At 43.2% G+C, this 23,293-nt stretch overlaps 1 protein-coding gene across 4 annotated transcripts in view; it reads right to left on the reverse strand.

Annotated features, from left to right (window-relative positions):
- Nucleotides 1-23,293, reverse strand: part of SLC24A2 (solute carrier family 24 member 2) — a 246,140-nt gene that overhangs the window by 75,177 nt on the left and 147,670 nt on the right. The gene's annotated exons all lie outside the window — the stretch shown is intronic.

The raw sequence follows: 23,293 nt of genomic DNA on the forward strand, positions 1-23,293 counted from the left end.
GGGCATTGTCTGCTGCTGTACAGACTGCAGGGGCCAGGAGGGCAATCTCCCGGGTGCAGCTCACCAAAGGACTCGGCTGTAATGGAAACCACGGGCGGAAAGCAAGCTCTTCTCAGTCAGCTGGTGGAAGTGGCAGCTTGGGTGGAGGGACGGAGGGGGTGGGGACGCACCATTTCTGTTTTCTTACTTCAGTTCTAAAATAGAAACTTTCATTCTTGTTCATCTGAAAATTCCAGGTTTTCTGAAGCATCATTGTGAGCAGGTTAGAAATATTTTCCCTGGTCATAACAACACTCTCCCAATAAAAATTCAAGAAATTAACGACACTCAAGAGATATTCCTGTGAATCTGTAGAATGCTTCCATGGCTCATTAACTTGGTCGACTGCTAAAAATTCACATGTGAATGAGCTAAGAACTGATGGGTTTTGTGTACAAAAGGCTTTAGCTTAAAACACAATAATAAATATTCTTCTGCTTATATTATACACATTCTATATATATTCTTTCCCCATGTGCCTAAAATTTTACCTAAAGCTATTTTAACACACCGACACAAAATTACGCCTTGGGGAGAAAAATCAGCTCATCTTTATGTTTCTGCAAAACCCTCCCTTTTCTGGATTTTGTTAGATAACGACAAAGGATGCAAGTGCTTCAATAAGAAATTGAATTTTGTGTAAAAACAAGGAAGTTTTAAAAAAAATGACTTCTGGGGATTGCCTTCTGTAGAAATTTTTTTTTTTCTGGTATTTTAAGAAGAGTAGTCTATTATATATATGACATTGCACAAGTTTGGGATTTTAAAATGATCCAAATACCTTCATAAATATTAAAACACATGTTCATGGTGGCTTTACACATAATCTATGCATTTGTATTTGTGTGTGTGTGTGTATAATCTTGCAGTAAATTGATGAATTATATCAGCGAACTAATTTTTTTGTAACCTCTACTCTTTCCCTGAGGTAAAGCAGTAGAATAAGCAGTTGGCATTCTCTTTACCTGCCGAGGAAACAGAACGTGGGCAGCTCTGTGTTTGCAAAGTTGGGTGTAAACCATATTCTACACAATGAAGATACATTATTGTATTTTTGTCTTTTGAGATGCAACCTCTCTGTATGCACACACTGGTCTTCATGTCTCAATCCGAAACTTTCAAACATCTGCTTGTGGCAGACGTGATTATTTTTTACCTCCTCTCTCCTGGAGCCAGGTATAAATAAATACAATCATATTCTTTAATTAATTTATTTTTACATAGTCAAAATTGGATCTGTGGGTGACTGACAAAGGTCACACATTCTTGCTGCTGTGGCAATACCTAGATTGTTTCTTAGCTGCTTCCTTGAATGAGGACTGGGGCAGGGGGACAAGAACTGGACAAAACATATAAAAAAGGAGGCTAAAGGTGGTGGAAGAGAAAGAATAGGAGCAGTGAAGGGCTGAATAACAACAGGTGATGTAGCAACTTAAAGCACAGTGAGCTAGGAGGGCAAGGGAACAATATTTGCCCAAGTGAAGGGAACCATGTTTGCTGCTTACTAAAGAAAGGGCACGCAAGAATGTGAAGGAAACCAGCCTACTGGAATGAAGTTTTTAACACTGACAGCAACGGCATGGTGAGACGGTGAACTCAGCACCTCAACGCTTTCAAATGGTCAGGGCAGCATCCTGGGGCTGGTGGGACAGCATCTCCGAGAGCTGGTGCCTCCCTTCCTTGGACCAGGGGCTCAGGGGGTGTAGGAAGAGGAGTGTGACATGCGACTAGGACAAACATGACTTGCATCCATAAGCCAGAGCGCATCACGCACCTGGCTGGTGTCCCACATACCATGGACACCTCATGGAAAGTGGCCTGAGAGGCATGAACGAAAAACTCACCCGGAAGGGGCAATGGCCTCCAGTCAGCACACTCCCCATGGACAGGAGCCAGGGCACCTTCAGCACCGTTGGATTAAGAGTCAAACTGCGCCCAATCCCAGCTGAGTTTCTTTGGGATGGGAGGGAGAAGTGGGGGGATTCAAGAGGCTGCTGTTTAGTACCATTGAGCAACTTCCATTACGTCAACTGAGCAAGAGGCAGCCAGGACTGGAAGAGGGATGAATCAGCAGTGAATATCATGCTGGGTACCACCTGGTGCCTCTTCTATGTAACATTTCTCTAAGAAGACATACAGCCTAAGAAAAATTCCAGAACCCAGTGGTTGGTGTTTGAGATGAGCCTATGAGCCGATCGGGAATGCTGTCTAACATGGTGCCCACACTCGCTCATGCTAGTTGGACAGCTGGGTCCACAGGCACCCAAGCTCCCAGACCTCTAGGAGGGCTTGAACCTTTTGTCATTCCTCTGTCCACTTCCTTTCAGGTCTTGTCAGCAACGTCATCACCTGGCTTTAAGGTACCTCTGAATTCTTGTCCATATTTCTTGGTTGACAAGTCAAGGGAAGGATCTTGTCTTTAGTCTCAAAGAATCTGAATAAGGACTAGTGTTTTGGGCTCCCAATTTCTTCCTTTCTTAAAAAGGGCATGGACACAGATTTCTCCTTCCAACGTTGACCTTCTCAGCTCTACTTTTGAAGCCTCTGGCATTCTTAACCCTTTTCTCAGCAAATCTCCCCAGACAGGAGCAGCAGAAAAGTGACTTCTCACCTTTCAGGCCTCAAAATTCTGACGTATACAACAGAAAGTCAACAGAAGCATCTATGCTGAATTCATTTTGTTAGAATGAAGAATAGAGGTAGAGAAATCAGTGAGAGCAAGTATTTATTAAGTGTTGGTTGATGGAAAAAATGATTAATTTGTTTGTTTTCTTAAATCAAAGAGCTGCTTTATTTTTGATACCGGTTTGAACTGAGTTTGAAGATCTAAAAATTAAGGTTTCTAAACAACAGACAGTAGTTTCTTGGTAAAGTTGTCTAATACCTATCAAGGAGGTGTGTACAGATACCAGATTACATCACATCCATGAAAGGATTATTTTCAGTAGCAAACAGAAGTTAAGAACATAGACTTTGAAGCCAGGGTATAGGTTTGAACCCAAGATTTGCCACTTATTAGCTGTGTGACTTTGAGCAAATTTACCTCTCTGAGCCTTAGTGTCCTCAGCTGTAAAGTGGCATGACTGTATCTACCCCACAAAGTTGTGGTGAAGAGTAGATGAGATAATAATACCCACTAAGCAATCGGTAATGGGCAGCTTCATTATTGCAAGCATCACCAAGAAGAGTGAAAGAGAACCTATGGGACATGGAGCAGAACACTTAGAGAACTTGGTATTTTACACGGGTTTAGTCTGTTAAAACTAATTCAACAGTACTTATAGAAGTTTAAAATAGCTATTTGTTGCCCAACAATAAAAGATATTTTGCCTTGCTGGGGCTAGAATTAGAAAGAAATTTCTTCGTCAGTCCTGCCCTTCTACTCTCAGATCTATGGGGAATGTCAAAACATGGACCGTAACCATTGGAACAGGATGTAAAAAGCAGACCCTTCATTCTTCTGACCACCATGTTCCAGCTTTGGACCGATGCACCTTTCCTTCTAATATCTGCACACAAGACTGTCTCTCCACATGTTGGAGGCTGAGACCCTCTTTGGATTCCTCTTTGGATCTCTCCCAACTAGAACAGTGCTTTTCTCATATCACATGCTCTCCTCGCATTTCCTAAACGAAGCATATAAATGCACAGTTCCCAAATAACAGTGATGCTTTGGTTTGCTGAACTTCCCTGGACTTGCTGAAGTGAGGAAGGCAGGCACTGATGTCTAAGGCTTCTGGACTGCTGATACCATAATATCACTATCAAGGTTCAGGGGGCTGGGTGGGGGAGGGATGGCTTGGGAGGTTGGGATTAGCAGATGCAAACTCTTATATACAGAATGGATAAACAACAAGGTCCTACTATACAGCACAGGGAACTATATTCGATATCCTGTGATAAACCATAATGGAAAAGAATATAAAAAAGAATTTATATATATGTATAACTGAATCACTTTGTTGTAGAGTAGAAATGAACACAACATTGTAAATCAACTATACCTCAATAAACTAAACTAAAAAAAAAAAAGAGTACTTCTGAGTGAGACAGATAAGAAAGCTCATTCAAAGCTTGGGTCTACTACTTATGAACTGGGTGATCCTCTCTGCACCTTAGTCTCTTCTTCAGTAAAATGGGGACAAGAGCAATCAACACCTATTCTCAGGAGGGTTTTTGGAGGATCAGATAAGAACATGTCTCTATAGCACTTTGTGCTGGGTGGCAGAGGCATCCTTAATAATTGGTACCTCTCTTCATTGTCTGCCAAAGTTCCAACAGGAATATCTATTTCAGCCCAGCATGAGGTTGTTAGATCCTATCAAACTCTAATTATCTCTGCAGGTGGGCACCAATGTCAATGCTCAATGTCTGCAAGTCAACAACCCCCACTAGACATCTTAAACATAAGGAAGACTGTCAAAAGGAAAACTTTCAGTTTAATGAAAGGCTGCCCTGGCTAACTTCCAAAACCATGTTTGGCAGTATTAACATTTTAGCCTGAGATGGTTTCCTTTCTTTTTTTTTTAATTTGTGAATTTATTTTCATTATTGAAGTTTTGTGAATGAATAGTACGAGAGTTGTGTATTTGTCATTTTCCGTTCACTCCCTACAAACAAACATAACATTTATATTTGTAGATCTATAGAATTTTTAAGTTTCTTGCAGGGTATGTGGGTTGATCTTGCTTCTCTTCTATTCCTGTGTGAAAATTTTTCATCAAAAAAAAAAAAAATGTATAGGCTTCCCTGGTGGCAGAGTGGTTAAGAATCCGCCTGCCAATGCAGGCGACACAAGATCGAGCCCTGGTCCGGGAAGATCCCACATGCCGCAGAGCAACTAAGCCCATGCGCCACAACTACTGAGCCTGCGCTCTAGAGCCTGTGAGCCACAACTACTGAGCCCGTGAACCACAACAACTGAAGCCGATGCACCTAGAGCCTGTGCTCCGCAACAAGAGAAGCCACTGCAATGAGAAGCCCACGCACCACCACGAGGAGTAGCCCCCGCTCGCCGCAACTAGAGAAAGCCCATGCGCAGCAATGAAGACCTAGCGCAGACAAAAAAGTATTCCGAGTTAAAAGATATTTCTAATATAGCCCAATTTAAAGCTTTTTGTTTGATTTTACCTAAAAAAGGGCTGCATGGACCACTGAAATTAATTGCTTTCCATTAAAAGGCTTTCTTTGGTCATTATTCTTTTATATCAAATGTTCATGTCAAGGCAAGTAATTTTGTTTTAACTAAAAAAATAAAACTTTAATAAGAGATTGAGGTTAAATGAGGAAACAACCATATTCTCACTTCAGACTCAAGTCAGAAGAAAAGGAACATTTTAACCTTCAAATTCTCACTCAAAAAAAGCTTTTAAAGTACTGACTCATTGCAGAAGCTCTGCTTAACAGTCTGTGGGGGAATGATATTTGTGTGTTAAACTTCCCTAAGAGGCTTCTGAATACACGGTTACCTGGGGACAGCTGTACCCAACATGTGGTAAAACATCTATGTCATATACAAGGTATAAACGGAGGTGGTTTTGCCCTATGGGGTTCTTTTCATATTCGGCTCTTCCAAACTATGCTAACGAGTGCTTCTTTTTCTTCTATGAGATTAAAACCTCTCACTTAGGCTTTTGGAAGCAAGGCAAGAACTTTCCAAATGAAAACAAAGGGCTGAACTTGTGGGTAACCCTCCATCAGCTATTGATGTCAAGTAGGATTTATGTACATACACACACACCACCTCTTAGACATTTATCACCTGATTTTCACGCCCTCTGAATCCAGCCCCTTCATGAAATACTCACTCTCCCTTTTCAAGCTTCCTGCAAACCCAGACACACTGGTTTGTTGCTGCTGTTGTTCTTATCTCCCTCACTTTCTACGTGTATCTCCTTGTTGATGTCCATCTGCTGATATCAGCCCCAGTCACTAGGAAATACTGATACTACATTGGTGGCCAAATCAGGGGTCAGAAAGATCCCCAGCAGCTGGCCCAGTGTCTGGAGTACAGCAGCATTCTGCTAAAGCACCAGTGAACCACAGGGGCCAGGTATGTAGGTGAGAAAGTGGACTGGGGACGACAATAGGGAGTGGTGAGGATTATGGAAAACTGGCCAGTGCATGCCTAAAGAGGGGCAGCAGCCAGTCAGCTCCCACTCCATGGGGGAAGGCAGTTACAGTGCTGATTGATCTGATTATTCAAGGGAAGCCAGAGATCCGGACTTTTATGTGAAAATTCCTGCTTTAAATGTTGGCAACTAATTCCAAATTAAAAAAAACCAAAAACACTCTGGGTCATATTTGGCCCAGCAATTTGTAATCTTTGGTTTAAAATCAGGATGCTTAGTCCAATTTTCTTATAAATATTAGTTGAATGAATGAATGAAGAAATGAGACCAGTTAGGCTATTGGAACTGGGAGGGGTCCTTGTTAGGTCACCCTTCTCCAGAAGGTCAAGGACTCTGGCTCTCTTCCTTGTCTCCCTCGAGGCTTACCTATCACCTCAGGCTCCTCTGGGACACCAAGGCTGAGTCCATGTCAGGCCAATGCAGCTGCTATGATGCCATGACTAATACCCTCTTTTTTTGCATGTCCTTGCCCATCCAGCTCTGCTATCACATGAGCCAACAGAGTAAATTTTTTAAAACAATCTTCTTTTGGAGAGGAATGAACACTGCCCATTAGGTATAACTGTTCCCAATTATTTTTCAGGGAAATATCTGGAATGTGACAAACACAATGAAAGGTTCGGAAAGGTAGGTGAGGATCACAGAGGGAGATGCCATACAATTATATGGGAATTCTCATCCTCGAACAGTGACCAATAATGTGTGGTCACTACTGTGGATCGTCCAGATGGTTCATGATGAAACGCCCAAGCGAGTCCCCAGATACTACAACTTCTTATAAATTTGTCACCTAATTTGCAGCCTTGCTCCTCTGCGGTGTTGCTTGGCAATGTCAATGGTTACTGATTTCTGTCCTGTGAGGAGCTGACTCAGGCCATATTTCACTGTAATTTACATGCTCTGGATGATCAAGCAAGAAAAATGGGACTATAGGAAGAGCTGCTCTGCTGCTTTCCTTCTGAGGCAGGTTGCAGAGGGGAGAGAACAGGAGCAAGCAAGCAGGTTTCTGGACAGGAGTTTTAAAGAAAAACAGTGAGCCACCAGGCAAGAGAATCAACCCCAGTGTGGTTAAAAAAAAGAGTTCCTGGGCTTTTATGAGTGTCCTTTTTTTTTTTTTTTTTTTTGAGGTATGCGGGCCTCTCACTGTTGTGGCCTCTCCCTTTGCGGAGCACAGGCTCCGGAAGCGCAGGCTCAGCGGCCATGGCTCACGGGCCCAGTCGCTCCGCGGCATGTGGGATCCTCCCGGACCGGGCCACGAACCTGTGTCCCCTGCATCGGCAGGCGGACTCTCAACCACTGCGCCACCAGGGAAGCCCGTAAAAAATCTCAATAACAATCTTAAGGTAACTTTAAACACTGAGACTTTGGCAGAATGTTTTTCCCTTTTCCCAAAGGGACGGAGAAAAGCACATGACAATATAGCATGATGGCCCCATCATTTGTACTGTGGAGCCCCACGGGCTTTGACTTGACAACTAAAACATGTTCTTCATAAGTTTTTTGGGTAGGTAGTGGGTTAAGAAGCTAACATATTCACTAATGACATCTAACATCTTGGGTACTTTTTTGCATCTCTGTAAATGGAAAGATTATGTTTACCAACTCAGGCAAAAGGTACTTTCTGATTAAGTCTTATCAAATTTGGGGTGGAGGATACAAACACATTTATTGCTCAGTCTTAAAAGTGGCCAAGTATTCCATTCTCTTCCCTTATCCGTGTTTTAAAGGATTTTTCGAGGTAGCACATACAGATAAGCCCACTGTTTTCTTTCATAGAGATGCGAGCTTGGTTAGATCACATGTGACTAATATCCACAGGGCGGAGCTTTAGGTGATGCTGATACTTCTATAAGCCATACCCACAACCCAACCAGTCATGAAGCCCTATCCATTCTACCCCTAAATATCCTCAATTCTGTCTTTTCTGTTCCATTCCCACTGTCCCTGCCTTAGTAGGAGGCCTTGCTGAGGTTACTGCAATAGTCCTTTTGGAACTCTCATTTCCTAACCTTTCTTACCACCTACTGTCTAGTCCTGGCACCCTTCACCTATCTTTCATGTTGTTACCAGGGTAAGGCTTTCAAAACACCAACTGAACACACACCTCTAAATCCCACGCATACCATCTTTTTGTGTTGGAATTTTATTAGGTCTCCCAACTTACTGAATCACTTGGAACCCAGGTTTGAGGTTCCCTCCTGCAGGCAGCATTCCTGAATGCCCCCCATCCCTAGTGTAAGTCATTTTCTCCCGCGTGTCTGTTCCAAGTATACCCTTCTGTGCGTGCTCATCAAAGGCACCTTAACCTACTTGCTTTCTGTCCTTTAGGGCAAGGAATCCACATACTCATTTTGTTAATTTGAACACCCAGCATAGTTCCTGGCACGCTGTAGGTGTTCAAATGCTGCTGAATTGAATTAAATCTCTATTTAATAGTGCTCTGTTAATCTTCCTCAGCCTAGTTGCCTTTGGTATGGACGTCTATGATTCCTTCCATTTTCGTGTTTTAACTCCACAGTTTCAACTATTCTGTCTTCACTATCTCTGCAGGGAGGAAGTCTGTGATGGGAAAATGCATGCGGCCTCAACTGTTGGAATCCTCTTCATCGCTTCTGTAAAGTAGGAGGATTCACATCATGCGAAAGTACCATCAGGAGAGTCCTCCGCACACAGAAGACAAAATGGTGGCAATGGCTCGGAAATGGAGATAAAAAAACAAAACAAAAAATCCCCACTGGTGTGCGGAATGGATGCCGCATGCTGGCTAGAGAACAATTTGGATGTTCTCCTGGATCCCATCCTGCAGCCTGGCTGGATTCAGAAGAGTCTGCCAGGCAGAGAGAATCAGTGCTAAATTATATCCAGCCATTGGGTCAGCACAGCTGAGTTTCTATCCTCTGATGCACTGAGCATCAAAAAATATCAGAAAAGTATCTTAGAAGAGGAGAGGAAAAACAATAAAATAGACAAACAAACTTCAGCCATCCAAGGGGGAAAAAAGGGCAAGAGATAAGAGAGAAGAATGAGAAGGCAAGAGAATTTAAGAACAGAATGAAACTGAGGGGAAAACGACTGGAAGACAAAGGAAATTAATGCCACTGATGTGGAAGTAATTCAAAGTCAAAACTACCCTTATAATTTTGTATTCTGCACTTCAGTGTTGTTCAGGATGTCACTGCATTGAATACCTGGCTCCCTTCCACAATAGAAACAATCACCCCAAATTACGGAAAACTTAATGGATCAAATTTAAAGTAGAAAGAATGTTCATGCAATCCTCTAAGTTTCATTGACGTGTAAATCCATTTACCATCACTCCTACTTAAATACCATACTATAAAAAATGGGACCATACGAGTGAGTTTAAAATCCAGGATGCAAAGATTGGGTAAAAGATTAAGATATGTTTCCTAAATAGTCCACTATGCGCCTTATATTAAACAGCAAATGCCTGCCAGTGAACCAGAGCTCTGATGACATAGGAGGAAGCAGGGTACTGTAGGATCTTATAACCCCGAACTGCACAAACAGTGCCCTAAGGATGTTTCAGCAGGGTTAAAATATTAGTACAGTAATTGCTTTTGCAGATTTTTATCAATATGTTGGAAAGAGGAATTTTTTTTTTAGTCTGCCAAATATCCTAAAGCTATGGACCCCAGAGGAAACTGGGACTTTTTGGAAGGAAATGAGTTAAGTACCATGTCACACTGATGTACTTCTCATTGTGCAAAGGACAGGAAAATTTGGAAACACAGAAAGTATAATTATTCAATTTCAGGATGACTTTTGCTCAACTAAAAGCCAGATTGCCAAAAAGACCAGTTCCCATCTTATCTTATAGACAGGTGTGGCAGGATCTAAAAAACTCGTACATGGTGAAGAGGCTGCTTTTTAAGGGAAAATAGAGATAAGATACATAATTCAATGACTTACTATTGAACCACTGAAAACTGCCTAAAAATATGACAGCTGCAAGAAAAAAAAAAGAACTGAAAGCAATTTGGCAAACACCTACCTAGAACTAATGATGTATCAAGCACTGTTCTATGTGCTCTGTGAACAGCACTTCACTGAATACACTCAATAGCCTTAAGAGATAGATGCCCTTGTCTTCCCTATTTTACAGAAGAGGAAGCTGAGTTATAGAGAAGTTAAATAACTCACCCAAGGTCACACAACTAGTAAGTGGCAGAGCTGGGGTTCAAACCCAGGTGGCTGGCTCCACAGTGTGTCTGCTAAGCAGCTACACTATACTCCTCCTCCCACGAGCCTAGTGGGAAGATGCCACCATGAACACACCTAGCGTAGGACACAGTCTGTCTCAACGGACACATTGCAAGATGTTACCTTTAAGCTCCAAGGGTCAGCTCCTCACCTTCTAATCCTGACTTGCACAAAGAAGATGGAGAACAGTCTTGAGGTCAAGAAAAGAATTTGTAACTTTTTCTAGATAGGAAACTCTGCGTGACCTGCTGTGCCATGAATGGGAATAGGATGCATGGAAAGGGAGATAACAACTGGGGAAAGTTTTTCTCAGAAATGGAAGAGGAGACTTCTCATTACAAAGAGTTTTCTGGAATGAGATGGACTCACCATGATTTTTAATTCCCGCCAATGATGGTGGTTCTGGCCTAAAGGCCTTAGAGTTGAAGCAAAGCTACCTTCGCTACTGGTTCTTTGGGATTAAGTGTCGCCAGCCTGGGAAGTCAAAGAGAGAAATCACCACCGCAGAAGTAGCCACAGAGGTTACTGCAACCGCACTGCTGAAGCTCAGCTTCAACAACAGCATTTAAGCTGGTTTTCAGGAAGTTAACTAGTGTGGGGCAAGCACCAGCTTCTGTTCCGCCAGCGACTTACCTACAGTGGGGGCTTGTAAAGAGAAATGTTCCCGAATGGCGTGACTACTTACTCAGCTTGCAATAGGAACGCATTTTGTGAATGAATGAATGAATGAATACATGAACCCACACACAAATAAGAAGCCGATCTGATGTAGAGCCATAAGCTTTATATAAATCACAAGGCTGCTGCACTCTTTGAGTGCGTGTGTGTGTGTGTGCGCGCGCGCACGCGTGCCCTTGCACACACGTGTATCATATAGTCTCATCTGAGCCCCAAGGCAACCGGTAAAGGACAGTTTGATGTGGGTCAGGGAATTCTTTTTAATGGCTCAGGCAAAGAGGCCAGATTGGGTGGCTCTGATATTGTGAGATCAGAAGAGACATGGACCCTCATAGCAGCTCAAGGATGTGTTGTTATGGTATGACCAACATCCAGAGGTGAGTGCACAGCACAGTGCAAATCCCAGACCAAGAGACAAACTAGGAAGAGATCTGGCTACTGTCAGAGCAAAGTGTCTCATAACCGAATGCAAGGCGTCCAACCTGCATTCCATTAAGTGAGGCCTGGCTATTGATTAAACAAAGCAGAGGTGTCTTTAGTGTTTCATTTGAGAGAAAACACTTTTGAACGCACTTATCTCACAGATGATGTTTCTATGTCAACATGCTTTTGGAATGGACCGTCACTGACAAAACTGAGGTGCTTTTTTCACCTTCACTGATTGCCCCCATCCTTTGGTCCTCCACATAGTCAAAGCTGTGACAGCTGCTTTCTGTCTCTGGGATTTCTGAGTCCTCTCCTCTGAAGGAGTTCTAACTGCATCTCGAGCATGTGATAAGTTCAAGAGAACAAAGATGAAGCTGTAACTTTATGGATGCCTCATCATCTTTTTCTTTCTGCATGCAATGTTTACATTTAAATGGCATCAAGTCAACTTTCTGGCCATATATCTTTGTGGACTTGACTTCAAAGCAAACTTGAGACAGACAGAGAGAGACAAAGAGAGAGAAAGAGAGAGAGAGAAACTATTCCCAACCTCAAAAGCATTTATTTCAGTAAGACCATTCACATTCCCTTCATGCCCCAAATGAAATGTATTTGTAATGTGTACAACACAAAGAGAGATTCAATTTCGACCATCTTTGATGTTCAAATCTGAGAGTAATGCTTTACTACTCCCCAAAGAGAGAAGCTATTTAACTTGTTCCTGAATTGGCTCTATGAGAGGCATTAATAGCTTGCCTTCCTCTCTCCAGGCATTTAAATTGCTGTCATCTTATTAAAAACAAGGCCAGTAGATTGCATTTTATTCTTCTCCAGCGAAGATTTTCACTCCTGTTGCCTGTTCACGCACCAGCTGAGGCAGCACGCAAACATCTTTCTTGCTAATTTAAACTGATCTATGATTTGGGACAGAAAGAAAGGTTACAATACTGCCTTTCAGGGATAACTTCTCCCCATTTTGAATCAAATAGGCATGAAAATGACTTTCTTCTGGTTTCAAATGACAACTTCTGAATGCTCGTATTGAAGCTGTTTTTAAAAATAGAAGCTGGGGAAATAGGTTCTGCTGTTTGGTGCGAAAAAAAGAAAACCCAGCAAGCCAGTGGAAGTTTCATCTTAGTGTCAGCCCCAAATTAACACTCAATGTCTACCTTAAAGAACTGAAGCGATCTTACAAAATAGGGAGCTGCATGGCTGTGTGTACGGGAGATGGACACTTGTGGCTACAGACGGAAGTCCTGTGTGAGTGCAAAGCGTTCAGGCTCCGAAGGCAAACTTAGGAGCTGGGTGACCAAGAGCAAGTAGCGTCACCTCGCTGAACCTTACTTTCCTCAGAGGTAAAACACACAATAATTCCCAGAGTCGCTGCTGGGAGAATTCCAGGAGGTGACTGGTAGGTGTGTTGCACAGAGCAAGCACTTAGTAAGTTCCACTTTCTTGTTTTTCCTCTTCAGCATCTCTTAGGCCTTTAGCTTCCTACACTTAAATCACACACGCACAGGTATGGTAGACACACACACAGACACACATGCAGACACACACAGACACAAGAAGATACACACACAGACACACCCCAAGGGCCCCTGGACAGGAGAAGCCGCTGGAGCCTTAGTTCAGTGGGCAAACAGCCACATGCCCGCTCATCTTTCAAAGGAGCCCCATCTTGGCTGGGCCAACCATATGTAGTTTTGAGTCTCTCCAGCCAGTTCCATTGCCCTGAATTTTTCACCACCTTTCCTGCCCTCCCACACTCCTCACCTCCTTTGAGAACCACTCTCGAAGCTCACTTTCTCTGAAGGCACCGCTTCCTGATGGCCCTGCCCTCAGGTTCACATGGAGATGAAGTGTCTGAAGATCTGGCCAGCGCAGTTCACCTGCACTGACAGTTTCCTCTGCGGCCGCTCAGCGCTGTCTGCACACCAGCCAGAATTCTCCATTGGGTTTATTAATCTGCACTTGTCATGATGTGATATCGATTCCGTGAAGGTGTGCTTTCACCGCCTCGGGAATGAGGGCCTTGTTCCTTCACATGGCTGATTCTAGGGCTCGAGGAAGCCCCTCTCCCATCCCCACAGTGCTTCACCCAGAGCCGGTAACAGAACTGACAGTGTTGCTCACAGCTTCTTCCTGCTCTTTGAGGGCCGCCTCTGGGGACACCCTGGCTGCTTCTGGTCCAGCCTTCTCCCCTTCCTCCCAAATCCTTCAACAAGAGCACCTAAAAGCTGCTGCTTTGTGATGCACCTTGATCTCTGCTGGGTATATTTTCCCTTTTTGTTCTTTTGTGTGAAAAGTGCCTTTGCTCTTCCTGCTTATTCTATATAAATTTAGAAGTCCAGTTATGAAGTCCCATAGATATCTTTTTGGGATTTCACTTAGGATTGAGTTGCCCTTAGAGTTTAACTTGGGGAGAACTGATATCTTTATAATATACCAACATTTGTTTAGATCTTCTTCCATTTCTTCAGAAATGACTATTTACTGTTTTTGCTATAAAGTTCTTAAACGTTTTCTTTGGGTTAATCCTTGGTACTTTTTGGTTTTGTTGCCCTTGTGAGTGGCCCTTCACTTCTTTTATGTTTGATATTGCTGGTCTAGAGGAAGGCAACTGAATTGGGCATAGTGATACAGGATTTGACATGAGTGAACTCTTAATAGTTTTAACTATTAAAAAGAGTGTTTCTTCTTCCCTGTGGGAATTCCTTTGAACAAAAGGTTCTGCTGCTACTAAAAACCATGTTTGAAAACACATAATCTAGGGTACAGGGAAGATGGTGAAAAAATAGAGAGTTGCTATTCATTTGTAAGGCTTTTACAATCAAGATGTCCTGGAATTCATGTCACCTCACATTGCCTGAGCCAGACTGATAAAGCAACAGGAGAGGTGGCATCAGGATGTCACAGGAGCTAGTGGGAGGAAAATGAGGGAGCCAAACCGTCCCTTTCAGAAAGGCAGGCGAAATGCTCCCAGGACACTCCTCCAGTCAACCTGAGTGAAAGTAACATAAACGTGTTGGATGGAAAGTGACAACAGCAGAGACTGGCTGTGATAACGTGAAGTGAATTTACTATGGGGGAAATTTGCCCGTCATTCTAACAGCAAAGAAGGCAGGTATCATACTATGAGTACGGTATCATTTTCAGACATCTCATTACAGGATTCTGAAGATTTTGTCATAAAAACAGCCTCAAGAGAAACACGTATCAGGCCTGGAGACCTGCTGTTCTAAACAGTGTCATGCCCTGTAGTTAAATAATCCTTCACTTCAATTACAGGCCCCCTAGGCAAGTACTATCCCTACTTTTGTGTTTCTAAGGTATCAAGTGTGCTTATTTGTTAAGTTTTGCTATTGATAATAAAATTGTTGTTATGATGAAAAAATGTAAATCAAAGTTTGAAATTCCACAAGGAAGGAGAAATTACTAGAATTGTGGAAGGGAATCCAAGAATCCATAAAAATTGAATAAGAAGCTTCTTCTTTTGTAGTTTTCTTCTCAAACACAAATTAATACCCAATTTCGTGGTAGATGCTATTTTAGAGGTGTTTGAATTTGTAAAATGAATGGTTAAAACAATAAACTCCTTATAATCTTGCAGTGATGGTAATTTTTAAAAATTTTTTAAAAAATTTATTTTATTTTACTTATTTTTGGCTGCATTGGGTCTTTGTTGCTGTCCGTGGGCTTTTCTCTAGTTGCAGTGAGTGGGGGCTACTCTTCGTTGCAGTGAGTGGGCTTCTCATTGCAGTGGCTTCTCTTGTTGCAGAGCACAGGCTCTAGGCACACGGGCTTCAGTGGTTGTGGCACATAGGCTCAGTAGTTGTGGCTTGCGGGCTCTAGAGAGCAGGCTCAGTAGTTGCGGCACATGGGCTTAGTTGCTCCGCAGCGTGTGGGATCTTCCCGGACCAGGGTTCGAACCTGTGTCCCCTGCATTGGCAGGCAGATTCTTAGCCACTGCGCCACCAGGGAAGCCCGATGGTAATTCTTTGAACATATAAAGTTAGGCCCATGAAATGCAAGAAATGAAAGGATCAACAGTTTATCAAAGGGAAGAAAAGAAAAGGAAATAAGAGAAGAACAAAGGGTTTGGAAAGAAAAGACAAAGAAGTGGACGGGAGAACTCATCAAGAAGGTGAGTGGCAGAGAGCAAACCTTCCCCACTGCAGCAATAACTCTAGAACTACAAGGAGATTCACTCATTCAATCATCCAGCAAACATTGACCAAGTCAGTGCCATCCTAGAGGCTGGAGATACAGTGGTGGCCACAGCAGACATGATTGCTTTTCACTACTGCAGAGACAACCATCAACGGAACAGGACTTTGCTGGTCACAACCAAAGAGCCTTTTGACAGGGCATGGATTAAGACAATCTATGTGGCTAGAGACATATGTTCTCCAGCAGAAACATTTTAAAAGCAGGCACTCATTCAATCTACTCAACAAATATGGACTGGGATCCATGTAAGCTGGGCCCTGGAGATAGAGGAGTGCCTTCCCTATGTGCTGCCCTGTCAGAGGTGGAAGGGCAGAGACAGGCAGCAAACAACAAATAAATATATTCATGGCAGTTATGGAGAAATATGTTGCAGGGCAAGAAAGGTCCAGAACTCTGCTTTATTATCATTGTTTTGATTTTTCTGTTTTTCAAAGGCCGATTGAGTAAGATCTTTCTCATCAGGTGACATGCGAAGGCTGACTTGAAGAAAGGAACAGCAGGGGCCATGTGGGTGTCTGGGAGAAGAGGGAACATGTGCAAAGGCTCTGAGGCAGGAGGATGCTGGGAGTTTGTGAGGAGGAGCTGCTAGGTAGCCAGAGGAGTGGGGCACAGGGAAGGACACATGAGAGGAAGGAAAGGACGGCGGAGAAAGAGAAGAACAGGACGGAGAAGAAGGGAGGGAGGAAGGTCACAGTGGGCCTTAGGGTCACCACGAAATCTCGGGCTTTTACTCCTGGTGAGATGGTTTTGAACAGAGGTAGGCCATGATTTCACCTGTGTCTTAGGGGAACCAGGGCTCTTAGATGGCAAGTTTAGGGGCATGGTTTTTCTGGGGAAGGATTCAGGGCCATGGTATAAAAGTTGGACTCATGGGCCACCAGAGAACACTTTAAAAGGGAGGAAGAAGGGGAACGTCACATCTCTTCTCTGTAAGTCAGGAACTTGAAAAGACATCGTTACTAAGGACAGGAAGAAGAAGGGACGTTTGACCTTCACTGGCATCTACCATGGAGTTCCCTGTTAGGGGAGGCAGAGTGCCCACTCCCGGTTCCTTTGTAGGATGGGGTGGTCACATAGCCCTGCTCTGACCCATGTGACGTAAGTGGAAGTCTGCTTCTGGGAACACTAAGGGTTTTTCTTTGTTCGTTGTTTTCTTGTTTTTGTTTTTGCTGCGTCATGCGGCATGCGGGATCTTAGTTCCCTGAACAAGGAAGATTTTTCTGATTACAAAAAAAAGACAGCCAGTGTCTTCTCCTTCCCAGAATACAGATATGATGATGGGGTGGGGGAGGGGAGTAGCTTCCATCCTCTGGGGATGAGGATGAGAGAAACAGGCTCCGGATGAAAGAATGAGAAAACAGGAGACCAGGTCTCTCATGGCAAAGAGGAGCTGTATTACTAGCCTTGAACTGCTTTTAATGGGCTTCTAGTTAAATAAAATCCTACAAAACTATTAAGGCCAACCAACCTAAAGAGGCTATATACTGTGATTCCAACTATATGATGCTCTGGAAAAGGCAAAACTATGGAGACAATAAAAGGATCAGTGGTTTGCAGGGGTGTGTGTGAGAGAGGGAGAGAAGGATGAATAGGCAGAGGACAAAGGTGTTTTAGGGCAGTGAAAATACTCTGTTTGATATTACAATGATGGATAAATGTCATCATACATTTGCCTAAGCCCACAGAATGTACAACACCAAGAGTGAACGCTAAGGTAATCTATGGACTTTGGGTGATTATGATGTGTCAGTGTTCATGCTCAGCAAAAATGTACCATGCTGGTGAGTGACGTTGATAATGGAGGAGGATATGCATGTGTGGGGCAGGAGGTATATGGGAAATCTCTGTATCTTCCTCTCAGTTTCATTGTAAACCTTAAACTGCTTCAGAAAAATAAAGTCTTAAAAAAAAAACTATTAAATTAAGCCACTGTAGTTGGATTCTATTACATGACACCGAACACAATTTTAACTGAAAAGTCATTGCCAACAGTCACGGAGCGCTAATTATACGCTTTTTGGGTACTGTTGTACTGAATACTCACTGTAAACTTCTGATGGTGAAACTATTATTATTTCTTTTTACAAACGAAGAAACCAAGGCCCTTTCAGGTTGGAAATACTACTCATAAACTTATGCTCGTGCTGCTAACACTATTCCATTTGAAAAGTGGAAAAACTGAGGCCCGATGAGGTTGAGAAGCTTGTTCGAGGTCACAGAGCTAGAGGCTGAGCCAGGATCTGAACGCTGAGAGTCTGACTCTTGGACCACATATGCACCACGGCCAAACCCTAAGCCTTGTCCTCACAGCAACCTCTCCATTTCATCACCCAGTCACTGGGCTCTCCCGGAATTACAGAGTTGGCTATGGGGTTCCTTTTGCTGTGTAGGACAGTACCCATGTCATGCTGGATGGTGAGATCAGTGGTAATTCCATGCGCTTAAGCAAAAGCGAATGAGAGCAAGGTGCGCTTGTGGACTCACGAGTGTGGCTGCAACTCAAGGTGTGAGGGAATGGAGGGGGGGAAGCTAAGGCCAGGCCAGGCCTTGCTGCAGAGGCTTCTGTAGGGGAAATTCACATCTTACAACATGAATGTATAATTGGTCCAGGGATAGGTCAGAGCTCCTGGTATTTAGGCTGGCATCTACATTAGAAGAAAAAGGGACACTGAGCTGGACACGAGGTTCCACAAGGAGGCAGAGCAACACAAGAACTACAAGAATGGACTGAGTCAGGCAGCCATACGTTCAAAGTCTGGCTCTGCCATTGACTTCCTGTGTCACCTGGTGAGGCAAGACACAGCCTCTTTACATTTCAGCGTCCTTCTTTGACTGACGGAGTAGGGCTAGTGTAAGGGTTAAATGGGATGGTTTACGTAGAGCACTCAGCATAGCGCCCGTCTTATAGTAAGCACTCTGCAAATACTATCATAATTATTATTATTAGGCAAATTAACAACAGCTACTTCTCACACCAAAAGCGCTATACCCAGCATCCTTGATTTAGGTTCATAAAGATGTACACTTGGGTAAATATAATGGCTTGATAGAGAAATGTTGAAACCAACACGGGACACCGGATTTTTTAGAAAGATCAATTCAGACAGTCATACTGTGGTCTCAGAGACCAATAATGCTAGTTTTCCAGGGCTTTCTTATAAAAGAAACAAAATCTTTATTCCAACCATTTATATGAGCCTTAAGCAGATTCCTTCTTTTCATCAACAATGTCCTGTTCGGAACCCTGTGGCCATGGAAAGGCACAGCTTGGACTTGTTTGGACTGAATCTTCACCCAAGGCAAGCTGACGATGGCTTTGTCCCTTCCACACAGTGTAGTGTGCCCAGAGCACACCAGTGAGCCACGGACAGACGAAGCTCTCAGTGATGTGTGTCCCTGAAACAGTTTAGGTTAGATGAAAGGTGGTTTCACGTTCTCTGCTATCTTCCCATGGAGAGGCAGAGTCTCCTCCTCCCCGTCTTGAGTCTGGGCTGGCCTTTGTGATGGCTTGATTAGTAGAATACAGTAGAAGTGACTTCCTGGGACTTCCCAGACTAGGTCATGGGAAGCTTTGCTGCCACGGCCTGGGCCTCTTGGAAGGCTTGCTCTTGGAGTCCTCAGCCACCATGTAAGAATGCCAAGCATGTGGAAAGGCCCTGAGACAACCTGGAGAGTCAGGGGGCGCAGCCGAGCCTGGCCTTCCAGTTGTACCTTCAAAGGTGCCAGACGTGTGAGCGAGGCCCTTTTGGACCTTCTAACCTGCAGGTCTTCTAGCTTAATAACATCAAATGACCTCTGTTGATACCACATAGAACAGAAGAATCACCCCACTGATCCCTGAATCACTCAAATTCCTGATCCATGAAACCACGAGGAGGAATAATATGGGGGTGGTTTTTTTACATCTTTATTGGAGTATAATTGCTTTACAATGGTGTGTCAGTTTCTGCTTTATAACAAAGTGAATCAGTTATATATATACATACGTTCCCATATCTCTTCCCTCTTGCGTCTCCCTCCCTCCCACCCTCCCTATCCCACCCCTCCAGGCGGTCACAAAGCACCGAGCTGATCTCCCTGTGCTATGCGGCTGCTTCCCACTAGCTATCTACCTTACGTTTGGTAGTGTATATATGTCCATGCTTCTCTCTCACTTTGTCACAGCTTACCCTTCCTGCTCCCCATATCCTCAAGTCCATTCTCTAGTAGGTCTGTATCTTTATTCCTGTCTTACCCCCAGGTTCTTCATGACATTTGTTTTTCTTAAATTCCATATATATGTGTTAGCATACGGTATTTGTCTTTCTCTTTCTGACTTACTTCACTCTGTATGACAGACTCTAGGTCTATCCACCTCATTACAAATAGCTCAATTTCGTTTCATTTTACAGCTGAGTAATATTCCATTGTATATATGTGCCACATCTTCTTTATCCATTCATCCGATGATGGACACTTAGGTTGCTTCCATCTCCGGGCTATTGTAAATAGAGCTGCAATGAACATTTTGGTACATGACTCTTTTTGAATTATGGTTTTCTCAGGGTATATGCCCAGTAGTGGGATTGCTGGGTCATATGGTAGTTCTATTTGTAGTTTTTTAAGCCACTAAGTCTTGGGTGCTCTGTTACATATCAATAGATAACAAACACAAACACTGCCGGATCTCCTGGCTCGGGCTCAGATGCCCAACTGACTACCAATTAAAGCTTTTAGTAAGGGCTCCATCACTGGATTGACACCGGAATGGCACAGATGAGAAAAAGGGCATTTTTTTTTTTTTTTTTTAGTAGTTCAGTTTAATTTTCTGCTGTAACAAATATTTCAGCACCCTCCTCCTCCAGCAACAGGGAAACAATGGGGCCAAGAGAGCCCAAGGCCAATAAGCAAACAAGCAAACAATTAGGCCCCCATAATAAGGTGGCAACTAGTGTAGGAATCAGTGCCCTGGGGAAGGGCATTGACTGTCTTTCCATAGGTCATCTGTCCTAGGTGACGTTGAAAACTTCCCTTTATGAACACTGTCTGCCATGTAGTGCCAGTGCACGACTCAGCAAGACAGACTCCAGGAACAACCATTAGTATAACAGAGAAGCCACTGCAGTGTTCATGGGGTCAGCTTGGTGATGTAACCAGCATGCTCTATATTGTTAAAAGGTGACAGTTTGGCATGCGGATGTGTGAACTCAAGTGATTAGATGCAAACTAAAAGAGAGATGACTATTTCTGAGAACTTGGAATGTTCTTGGAATGGAAAATGATTGTGAATTTTTTTTGGGGAAAAATACCAGAGCAATCTGCTTTCTTGGCCGCGTGCTATGGAGCAATTTTAAAGCATTGAAGTACTTTCTATATTTTCTAATCACTCAAGTCCAGAACTGATTATGGCTCTCAGCATTCTCCCAGATTCACACCACTAGAGCACTCCACGTCTTTCGGGGAGAGGTTTCACCTTGAAAGCAGACGTCCAGATTTGGAAGGCACATCTTGGTACAGCAGGAACAAACATTTTAATAGCAGCACAGCCCTACGAGGGCCAAGTGTTTCGGAAAATCACTGATGGCCCAACTCCGAGACAACTCAGATTCCCTCTCTCTTATCTCACAAAGTATAACCTCCCCACCAAACAGAAAAACAAAAACAAGTCCTACCAGAAATTGAACTCCCTCAAACAAAAACCACAGAAATTTAGATTGTTGAGACCTATGGTCAATGACACACACACACACACACGCGCACACACACACACACACACACACACACACAGATTTGTATATGCATAGATCATCTCTGGAATGAGCCCCAAGAAATTGGTAGATGTGGTTTCCTCTGGGAGAATTGGGGGACTGGAGAAAATTGGGAGGTTGTTGGAGGAGGAAGACTTTTTTTTTCCGCATAACCTTTTGAATGTTTTAAATTAAAACATTCATATGCTGCGTTATTTTTCAAAATAATGGAACAGAGTAATTCAAACCTGTATATGGTGCTTACGATCTGCTAGGCAATGTGTTCAATGCTTAATGTATATTCACTCCTTTAGTCCTTATAACAACCTTATGATGTAGACATCATTATATATCATCCTGATTTTTACAGATGAGGAAACTGAGGTACAGAGAGGTTAAGTAACTTATCCAAGGTCACACAGCTAATAAATGCAGAGCTGGAATTTGAATCCAGAGAGTCTGGCTCTGGAGTCTGTCCTCAATTACTACATAACGTGCCTTGCCAGAAATAAATATACCCAGTTGCCTGCCTGCTCAAAATCAAGTTGGGGCAGATAAGATAGTTCCTTTCTTCTCTCACCTGACTGTTTTGGGTGATGAGTGGAGAAGATGGTGGCTCAAAATAACCAAAATACAATCTTAAACCCATGGGGCTTTAGAGGGCTTTGAAATTGTGTGACTAACAGAGCCAAAGCATGACTTTGGCCAAGTTGCTTAATTCTTCTAAGGCTTAGCAGCTACCATGCGCCAGGTAGACTGCTAGATCTTGGGGACAACTAGTAAATAAACAGAATCCCTGCTCTCTAGAAATTTACCATGTCCTGGGGGAGACAGGCAGTGAACAAATAACCACACAAATTGTAATGTGGGCAAAAAGGAAAAATTAAAGGGTGCACTGAGAGAGGATGATTGGGGCCCTGATTTATACTGCATGGTCAGGAGGTGTCATTTACACAGAGCACTGAAGAAGGGGCAGGAATAAAGCTGGGAAAAGTGGAAGAAAATGGGAGAAAGAAAAGTATTCTGGGCGGGGGGGAACAGCCTATGCAAAAACCCTGAGGCAGCAAAGTATATGTTTTACGACAGAAGGCCTCTGTCTGGCTAAAGCAAAGTGAGTCAACATGAGTTTGGAGAAAGAGACAGAGCATGCAGACCACGGCAAGTATTTCACAATTTTCCTAAGAGCCACGAGAAGCCACTGTAGGTTAATAGGAGTGACATAATTTGATTTACTTTTTAAGAAGATTACTTGGGCTGCTGTGTGGAAAATATGCAAAGAGGCAACGGAGGAAGTGGAAGACCAGCTAGGAAGTGATGAAGATGGCTTGGAATAAACAGCTGGCAGAGAGAGAAGGAGGTACATTTGAGATCTATTTTGGTGGTACCCTATTTTATGACATTAGAATAATAATGTTAGCTATGAAGTGTTATTATAAAGCAAAGATTCACAGGCGTGAAAATACTTTGTCAATTATAAAGTACCAGACAAAGGTAACTATTACTGTAGGTGAAAGAACCAAGTACCAGAGAGGCTCTAAGTTGCCCAAAGTCACACAAATGCTTCGTGGCTGGGCGGAGGTTGGCCTGCGATCCCCTCACTCCCTGAGATCATTTTTGTGGGGGTGACCCTGGTGGGGAGGAAAAGAAGGCTAGTGGCCAGGGCTAATTTCCTTGTCATGTGGACCTCTGGTAAAGAGAGTAATGCTTTTTAGGATGTTCCTGGCAAACGATTACCTGAGTAAACAGAACCCAGGATCTATGAAAGAAGGCTCTTTGGAAAATATCACATCAGCTACGTAACTCTCTGGGGTATAAGGCGGAAATGTTTTATAACTG

Source organism: Pseudorca crassidens, chromosome 7, assembly GCF_039906515.1.
Source record: "Pseudorca crassidens isolate mPseCra1 chromosome 7, mPseCra1.hap1, whole genome shotgun sequence".
Lineage (NCBI taxonomy): Eukaryota > Metazoa > Chordata > Mammalia > Artiodactyla > Delphinidae > Pseudorca > Pseudorca crassidens.